At 48.5% G+C, this 10,055-nt stretch overlaps 1 pseudogene; it reads right to left on the bottom strand.

Annotated features, from left to right (window-relative positions):
- Positions 1-4,923: 4,923 nt before the first annotated feature.
- LOC114609565 lies at positions 4,924-5,554 on the bottom strand (annotated as a pseudogene).
- Positions 5,555-10,055: the final 4,501 nt, after the last annotated feature.

Here is a 10,055-nt window from a genome sequence, read left to right as displayed (position 1 = left end):
TGATCCTCCCTGGCTACTTCCTGTTGTTCTAAGAAACTTTCGGCTAAAACAGGCAGGAGGCTGGGATCCTGCTCAGACAACCCCTATCCAGGGCCCAAACGGGAAAAGACAGGCAGAGAGTGTATGACTTGCTGAGAGCTACCAGCCAAGACGGAAAGAAGAGGCCCTGGCAGCCATCAGTTTCACATGAGACCCAGTCACGTCCCCTTTTTTTTTTTTTTTAATATTTATTTATTTATTTTATTGACGAGTACACTGTAGCTGTCTTCAGACACACCAGAAGAGGGCATCGGATCTCATTACAGATGGTTGTGAGCCACCATGTGGTTGCTGGGATTTGAACTCAGGACCTCTGGAAGAGCAGTCAGTGCTCTTAACCGCTGAGCCATCTCTCCAGCCCCAGTCACGTCCCCTTAACATGGATAGTATAAGGCCAGCTGTTCCAGCTGCTCTAAGTACACAGTAGGTGCTTATGAAAGCCCTCCCCCTAATCTTCTTAAGGTTTTGAAAAGACACAATCCTTGCTAGATTTCTGCATCTATGGCTACAGACATCAGGGAGACATTTAGGCGAAGCTGGGGTGTGATGATGCACCGTCACAGCAGAACAGGAGGTTAAGCCAGAAGGATCATGAAGTCTGGGCTAGCCTGAGCTACAAGGGCATCTGGGCTAGCCTGAGCTACAAAGGTGTCTGGGCTAGCCTGAGCTACAAAGGTGTCTGGGCTAGCCTGAGCTACAAAGGCAGACCCCCCCCTTTCTAAAATAAATAAATAAATAAATAAATAAATAAATAAATAAATAAGGGTCTCGGGCTGCTGCTCAGTTGGTAGTATGCTTGCGTGTGCATAGCCCTGTGTTCTGTCCCCAGCACCACGGTGGCACGCAGCTGTAAAACAAGCCCTTGGAAGACAGATGCAGGAGGATTAGAAGCTCAAGTTCATCTTTGGCTATTTGGTAAATTCAAGGCCAGGCTGGGCCACATCTCTAAATAAATAAAGCCTTAGGTGGGGAAAGTTCTAGTTGAAGGTCTAAGGAAGGGGTCTTCTTAGGGAATCCCAGCACTGGGTGCTCTCAGGTGGGTGGGTTAATCTCTCCATGCCTCTATTTTCTTCCTGTGTGAGTTGAAGCTGCTAACAGCATCCATTTCGCTGAAGGCAGGAGGACATGGAGGAAACGGCAGAGACTTCCGCACACCAGGTATACAGCAAGTGTCCATTAAGTGTCATGGCCACCATGAAGAATCCCAGCTCACTCTGGAGCCTGGAAAGCCCAGTGGCCTTAACATCAAGGCTGGGTCCTGAGGATTTGTCTAAGTAGAGGACCAGCCCCAGCCCCCAGTTCCAGGGATGCGGGCATTCTAGCTAGCTGGCGGAAGTTCCTGTTCTAGACGGCAGATCTGGGGGAATCTGAATTTTGTTTTTTTGTTCTTTTAATCCAAGCAGAGAGATCCCAAGATCAGAATTCTGCCCGCCCTTGTAGGCTCATTGCCCAGACCTGGCTGAAACCAGCACCTCACCCCCGTGTGTGACACACTCCTCCACCAGGGCCCAGAGAAGCCCGGAGAGAACTCTGAGCACAGCATCCCTACCCTAATGTCAATGAGTGAGCCTGTCTCAAAAGAGAGAGGGGATGGGGGAAATAATACAAGCAGACACCCAATGCGTGTACACACTTTTCTATTTTTATTTAAAGAAAGACCATATAGGTTTGAGGCCAACCTGGGTTACATCTTGAGAATCTGTTTGAAAAAGAAAAACAAAAATTCGAAAGTTAATTCATGTTTCCTTCAATTTTTTGTTGTTTGATTTTCTTGCTTGCTTGCTTGCTTTCTTCCTTTCTTTCTCTCTTCCTTTCATGTATGTGAATACACTGTCGCTGTCTTCAGACACACCAGAAGAGGGCATCAGATCCCATTTGCAGATGGTTGTGAGCCACCATGTGGTTGCTGGGAATTGAACTCAGGACCTCTGGAAGAGCAGCCAGTGCTCTTAACCACTGAGCCATCTCTCCAGCCCCTTCCTTTAGTTTTTATTTTCTTTTTTCTTTTTTTGTTTTTTTTTTTTTGGGGGGGGGTTGAGACAGGGTTTCTCTGTGTAGCCCTGGCTGTCCTGGAACTCACTCTGTAGGCCAGGCTGGCCTCGAACTCAGAAATCCGCCTGCCTCTACCTCCCAAGTGCTGGGATTAAAGGCGTGCATGTGCCACCACTGCCTAGCTCCTTTAGTTTTTAAAAGACATTTCTGCCTTCCAGCTCTTGCCACTTGGCACCCAGAATCTGGGAAGCCCATGCAGAGAGGCAGGAAGTCAGGGAGGACTGTGGAGTCCTTCTCTATGGCCCATCAGACACATTCATGACCTTGGCTTCCTGATGGCTTGTTTTGTGGTGATTTACCCACCAGTCTTATCACCTAAATGTCAGGGACAATGTCTGATTCACGCCACCGCCTCCCACACCCTTGGCACAGAGACTCAAAACACACTTGATAGGTAGGAGCCACCAGGAGCCAGAGCCCAGCGTTCCTGTGACCCTGTTCTGTTGACTTTTACGTCTCTGTCCCCAAGGTGCCTAGGATGGTATCCTGAGCTTCATCAACTTAGTTCTGCCCTGTACACCTCCTTCTCCACACCCAGTGGCAAGCCTGTCCCTGCCAGGGATCAGTCTCCCATCCTAGGGCGACAACCACTTGAGACCAGGGCTGGGGTAGGGCTGACAGGGCTCGGGCACAGGTGAGGCAGAGATGAGAGTGAGGTCTTTGTCTCCAGACACAAAGCCCAGTTTGTGATGGCTGGACACAATTCTGGGCAAGATGCCACGGGGGACAGGCAGCCACGGCGGAAAGTGTGTGCAGGATTGGCATACTACCCCCTTCCCCAGGCCGCCTGCCCAGGAAACAGGTCAATGATGGCCTCTCCCACCCACGCCTTGGAATGAAGAAGTAGGAAGGGAAGTCACTGGACCGTGAGGCCGAGGGAGGGGGCAGTGGATATTTCCAGAACCTGTGGGTTTGTGGCCAGGGGCAAGGACAGCTGGGAAAATGTCCCTGCTGTCACTCAGCTCACAACTCAAACCGACGTCCCCCTTCCCCCACCCTAGCCGGAGACAGAGACGGGCAGAAGGGCCCAGTTCACAGCATGGCAGAGGAGTCCAAACCAACCAGACACATCTTCCCAGACAACAGCAGAGGGGAGTTCTGAGGTCTGGGAAGGGAATGACTGTGTGCAGCTAAAGGCACAGCCCTCCACGGCTGAAGACAAGCCGCTGCCTTAAGAACTGGTGTCTGACTTTCAGCCATGTGCAATCCCAGGCCTGAGGTGGCTACCTGTATACAGGCAAACCAGAAGACCTGGTGTGATAGAGTGCACCTGGAACGCCTGCTCTCAGGAGGCAGAGGCAGGAGAATTGCAGCTACTTTGAGACCAGCCAGGTCCACAGAGCAAGACGCTATCTCTAAAAAAGGAAACAAGCAAACAAACAAACAAAACTAATTCCAGATTCTCAACAGAGTCCCTTAATCCTCTAGCTCCTCCTGAGTCAGCCATAAAACAGGTCTGGACCCTCTGTAGCCTGATCTAGCCTTGACCCCTTCCTGCCTGAATCCCACACACCAACCCCAGGATCTTCCTTCTTTTGCTGCCACGGGACCTTTGCACATGCTGTGTTCTCTATCCAGACCACTCTTCTGCTAGGCTCAACTCTTGGGTCCTTTAAGTCTGTTTGTGTGTGACTTTTCCAAGTGCCTCTCCCTTCCAGGAGTCCTCATGGCAATGCAGTGACTTTTCCCCAGAATCCTTTGCTATGTCTGACCTCCTGTGCCACATGTCTGTGAGCCCCTGAGGACAGGTTTGGCTTGGCTCTGAGAGCCGATGTATCTTTGGCATCTATAACAGTGTAGGACACATAGTAGGTACCCAGTAAGCATTTGCAAAAGCAGGCTAGGGAGATGGCTCAGTCAGAAAAGGGCTTTCCGTATAAGCACAAGGATCTGAGTTTGGATCCTCGCCCACACATAAAAAGCTAGGTAAAGTGGCACATATTTGTAACTGCAGCGTTAAGGGTGGTGATGACAGGTGGATTCCTAGGTCTGGAAGACCTTGTGTCAATCAGTAAGACAGAGAATGATCTAGAAAGATACCTAATGTCAACCTGTGGCCTCCATGTGCACATGCATGAATGCACACACACACACACACACACACACACGAGGTATTACTACATATAGATCAAAATGATACGTATGCAACTATAACATAGCTGTCTTCAGACACACCAGAAAAGGGCATCAGATCCCATTACAGATGGTTGTGAGCCACCACGTGGTTCCTGAGATTCAAACTCAGGGCTTCTGGAAGAGCAGTCAGTGCTCTTAACCACTGAACCATCTCTCCAGCCCAGACTAAAATAACTTAAACACTACCTGGGGAGGTGTCTCTGTGGCTGCATGTTTGCTTCCACACACGCAAGGCTCTGGGTTGGAGATTCAGCACAGCGAAACAAGTAAGGAAATAAAAAGAGGAAGAGGAGCAGAACAGACTAAGAAATGGTGAGAGAGACCGGGTGCCCCTCACCCAAAAGGATTTGGACTTATTTCCCATGTTGACAGCTTTTTTTTTTTTTTTTCTGAAAGATTTATTTATTTTACTTATGAGTACACTGTAGCTGTCTTCAGACACACCAGAAGAGGGCATCAAATCTCATTACAGATGGTTGCGAGCCACCATGTGGTTGCTGGGATTTGAACTCAGGACCTCTGGAAGAGCAGTCAGTGCTCTTAACCACTGAGCCATCTCTCCAGCCCCACAGCTTTTTTTTTTTTTAACTTACACATTTGTTTTGTTTGTTTAATAAACTTTACTTAATGAACGTCTCTGATCTGAAATTTTACAACCTGACACGTACAGGAGCGTTTCAGATTTCAAACGTCCCAATTAAAGATGCTCAACTCGAATAGAAAGAATGCAGAGATCCTGGATGGTGGGGCCATGGGGGAGGGGCAAGCCAAAGCCAAGTCATTAGCCCTGGTGTGGCTGTGTCTGCTTTTAATCCCAGTACTTGGGAGGGGGAGGCAGAATGAATTCCAGGACATCCCGAGATACACAGAGAGACCCTGTGTCAACAACAAAGATGACGCGATCTCTTCTTTTATTTTTTTCGATTTTTATTATACATTTCATAACATGCTACATAGCCTTCTAGCAGGAAGAGATGACCATAGCTGAGTAAATTTTTTTCATCTGCTAGGAAAATGTCTCCTTAGTCAATGCTCTCCAGGCCCCTGGACACACAGTAGTGATTGACTCCAGAGACAAGTCTACCACCATTCCATCAAATACCATTGGTACTGGACTCCAGCAACTCTTTTATTCTTGCCCCCATTGGTGAACCTGTGGATGTAAACAGAGAACACCCTGGTGGTGATCAAACACATCCTGCATAATGTTGAGGCCAGGGAGAATCTCGAACCACATCAAACTGTCCAAAACACTCCAAAACGTCACCGGCTCCTCAAAGGTGACAGGGCTTCACCTCCCTTCTGGCAGCGTGCGGGAGGAGCGGTAGTGGTCTCTCTCTCTCTTTTTTTTTTTTTTTTTTTTTTGTTTTTCCAGACAGGGTTTCTCTGTGTATAGCCCTGGCTGTCCTGGAACTCACTCTGTAGACCAGGCTGGCCTCGAACTCAGAAATCCACCTGCCTCTGCCTCCCAAGTGCTGGGATTAAAGGCGTGTGCCACTACTGCCTGGTGGTGGTCTCTTCTTAAAAGGTAAATACACAATCATTTTAGGACTTTAAAAGTCTGATCTTGCAATAGCAGAAATAGAGGCAAACGTTCACCCAAATCTCCTCTCTAGACTAGGCTGTCCTCGAACTCACAGATATCTGCCTTACTCTGCCTCAGAACTCACAGCACTCCACCTGACTTTGATGAGACTAAAGGTGTGTACCACCGCTGTCCACCTAGAAGCCTTGTTCTTTATAAAGCTAGAAGCAACTAGCAAGGTGGCTCACACCTACCTGTCATCCTAGCACTTGAGAAGCTGAGGCAGGAGGATCGTAACTTCTAGGCCACAGTGAGGTGATTAAAATAAAACACTTTTAGAAGTCTCAAAAAGTTATACATTGTCTGCTTTATATAACATTGTATAACTTTTTGTAAGTATTTATTTATATGAGTAGACTGTCGCTGTCTTCAGACACACCAGAAGAGGGCATCAGATCCCATTTGCAGATGGTTGTGAGCCACCATGTGGTTGCTGGGAATTGAACTCAGGACCTCTGGAAAAGCAGTCAGTGCTCTTAACCACTGAGCCATCTCTCTAGCCCTATATAACTTTCTTTGTAAGATTTATTTTTGTTTTATGTGGCGTTTGTCTGCATGCCTCTCTGTGTCCCACGTGTGTGCTGATGCCTACAGAGGCCAGAAGACTGTGTCCAGTCCCCTGGGGCTGCAGTTACAGATGGTTGGTTGTGAGCTGCCGTGTCAGCCAGTGCTCTTAACTGCTGAGCCATCTCTCCTGCCCCTATAACTTGTTTTGTTTTTAGGCTGTTGTTTCAGGTAGCCTGGGCTGTCCTTGACCTCAATATGTAGCCAAGGATGACTTTGAACTTCTGATCTTCCTAAGGACTATCATGACACATGTCACAACACAGGGTTTGTGCAGTGCTGGGGCTTAAACCTGTGGCTTTGTACATGCCAGGCAAGCCTTCTACCCGATAGGTTACAGCTCCAGCCCCTGTCCAACATTCTTGAGCTGGTAAATTTGTGCTGCTGCTGGCCGGGGCTGGGTAGGGGAGCAAGAGGTTGTCACAGGACAGGACGTGGAGTGGGGAGGGGGACAATGTGGACTAGAATACGATGCCAGTAAATATTCCAGGAAGTGGGGGCAGTTAAACCAGGCTAGAAATCAAAATGGAGTCAGTCAAGCTAAGGCTCCACATCCCGGAGCTAAAATTAAGCTGTTTGTCCGGCCTTCCCAGAAATGGGGGCTGGCAATAACAACCCAAGTTTCCAAACAGTCACGTTTCCATGGGGAATTATGAGAGCAAATTTCTCTGCTTCAATCCTCACACAAAAGAGCCTGCAACAGCAGGATGTTCAGTCATAGGACATCTTCCTATATTGCTTTCCCGGACCCTGCTGTACAGGGGGAGGAACTGGGAAATAACTCTGTGTGTGTGTGTGTGTGTGTGTGTGTGTGTGTGTGTGTGTGTATGTGAGTGTGTGTGCACCTGTGTGTGTGCTTGTGCATGCGTGTGTGAATATGTACGAGTGTGTGTGCACACATGTGTGTGCACGTGTGTGCATGTGTGTATATGAGTGTGTGTGCACCTGTGTGTTTCTGTATGCATGTGTGAATGTTTATGAGTGTGAGTGTACTTGTGTGCATGTGTATGTGTGTGTGTGTGTGTGTGGTGTAGGACTGACTATGTCTGGTGGTCCTCAGTCACTCTCCTCCACCTTATGTTCTGAGACATAAGAGTCTCTCTCACTGAGAGCTCATCCATCCATCCAGGCTGGCTGCCCAGTAAACCATAGGGATCCTCCCCACGCGTGTTCTGCCACGCCCAGCTTTTTCTCCAGGAGCTAACTCAGGGCCTCCTGCTTTCAAGGCCTCCAGCCCCTCCCATCTCTGCTTCTGCTCTGACTTTCTTCCTGCCTCCCTCTTCCGTTCAGCCACCCTCCTTTGTTCCAAGTATTGGAACATTTATTCTGTTTTGCGGAATAATGTGTTCCCGAATTCCAGAATTCGAAATAGGGAGGCTGGGGGGTGGGGGGGGGGTGAGAGCTGAGGCGAGGGAGATTGTTCACTCAGAGAATAGCTCTCTGTGGATGCATAAGGACTTGAGATTGGGCTGTAGCACCAACCCAAGTATCCAGGCAGAGCATGGAGCACCTGTAATCCCAGGAGGAGCTCTGAGATCCTCAGCTCCGTGGGAGATGCTGGCGGGGAGGGGAAATGAGATGGCCCAGCGGATAATGGCACTCACCACCAAGTCTGATGACCTAAATCCAGTTCCTACACCATGCCCAAACCCACAGGGTACCTTTGACCTCCACAAATGTACTAGGAGTTGCCCTGCAAGCCACACAATAAATAAATAAATAAATAAATAAATGTTTTGTTTGTTTGTTTGTTTTTCGAGACAGGGTTTCTCTGTGTAGCCCTGGCTGTCCTGGAACTCACTCTGTAGATCAGGCTGGCCTCGAACTCAGAAATCTGCCTGCCTCTGCCTCCCAAGTGCTGGGATTAAAGGCGTGCACCAGCACTGCCTGGCATAAATAAATGTTTAAACTTGGCAGTGGTGGCGCACACCTTTAATCCTAGCGCTTGGGAGGCAGAAGCAGGAAGATCTCTGAGTTCAAGGGCAGCCTGGTCCCCAGAGTGCGTTCCAGGACAGTACAGCCTGGGCTACACAGAGAAACTCTATCTCAAAAAGCAAGCAAACAAACAAACAAATAATAATAATATAATGGTGTCTAAAGTCATCCTCAGCTATATTGAGGCCAGCCTGGGATACATAAAACCCTGTGTATAAACAAAACAAAACAGGAAGCTGATTGCCTCATCTGGACACAATGGATGATGGGAAACAACCTTTAAGTGCGGCTCAGTGTGCTGGATGCAGGCTCACATACATAGCGGACAGGAACACGTGATCCAACTGACACAGAGCCCACCCAGGACACTAGGGCTGTGACTGAGAAGCATCTGAGCTGTCCTCCACTCAAGGACTGAAGTAAGAAGCCGCACAGTGTCCATAGCCAGTCTAGCTTGCTTTTTATTGTTTTGATAAAACACCGTGACCATGCCAGGTGGTGGTCTCACAGGCCTTTAAACCCACCACTTAGGAGGCGGAGGCAAGCAAAGTGAGTTCGAGCCCAGCCTGGTCTACAAAGCAAGTTCCAGGACAGCCAGGGCTACACAGAGAAACCTTGTCTCGGAAAACAAAGAAAAAAAACAACACCATGACCTAAAGCCACCTGGGAGGAAAGGATTTCCTTCATCTGACGACTCAGATCCATCACTGAGGGTAGTCAGGGGAGGAAGCTTGCTTGGCTTGCTCCCCAGGGCTTGCTTAGCCTGCCTAGAGGTGGTACCACCCACAGTTGCAGGGCCCTCCCTGTCAATCACTAATTAAGAAACTGACCCACAGGTCAAATGAGGCATTTCCTCAACTGAAGGCTCCTCTTCCCAGATGACATTAGCTTGTATCCAGTTGACAAAAAAGTAACCATACTGCAAATACTACTCACCCAGGAACAAGACGGGGCTGACTCCACAGCAATATTGCTAAGAGAGGGTGGACAGACTCAGATCACTGGGTGTCACTTGAGGCACAGTATGACCTTCACCCTGATACTGGGGGTGGAACCCAGGGTCTCGTGAATGCTGGACAGGCCCTCTACCCCTGAGTGCTATACCAATTTTGACATTCTAGAAAAGGGGAAATCACAAAGGATTCTCTCTCTCTGTCTGTCTATCTGTCTGTCTCTCTGTCTCTCTCTGTATGACTCTCTTTCTGTCTCTCTCTCTCTCTGTGTATGTGTGTTTCTGTCTGTCTGTCTCTTTGTGTGTCTGTCTGTTTCTCTGTCCATCTCTCTGTCTATCTTTCTGTCTCTCTGTGTGTCTGTTTCTCTGTCTGTCTCTCTGTCTCTGTCTTTCTCTCTTTCTGTCTCTGTGTATGTGTGTCTCTGTCTCTGTCTGTTTCTCTGTGTGTCTGTTTCTGTCTCTCTGTCTCTGTCTTTTTCTTTCTGTCTCTGTCTCTCCCTCTCCCTCTGTCTCTCCCTCTGACTCTGTCTCTCTCTGTGTAAGTCTTTTTGTCTGTCTATCTCTCTGTGTCTCTGTCTCTCTCTGTCTCTGTCTCTCTCTCTCTCTCTGTGTATGTGTGTCCCTGTCTGTCTCTCTGTCTCAGTCTCTCTCTGTCTCTGTGTCTCTCTGTTTCTCTGTCTGTCTCTCTGTCTCAATCTCTCTCTATGTCTGTTTCTCTGTCTCTGTCTGTCTCTCTGTGTCCATCTCTCTCTGTGTCTCTGTGTCTCTGTGTCTCTCACTTAACCAGTACTC

Source organism: Grammomys surdaster, unplaced genomic scaffold (genome assembly GCF_004785775.1).
Source record: "Grammomys surdaster isolate TR1022 unplaced genomic scaffold, NIH_TR_1.0 125976, whole genome shotgun sequence".
Classification (NCBI taxonomy): Eukaryota; Metazoa; Chordata; class Mammalia; order Rodentia; family Muridae; genus Grammomys; species Grammomys surdaster.
This window is presented reverse-complemented; position numbering and strand designations above follow the sequence as displayed.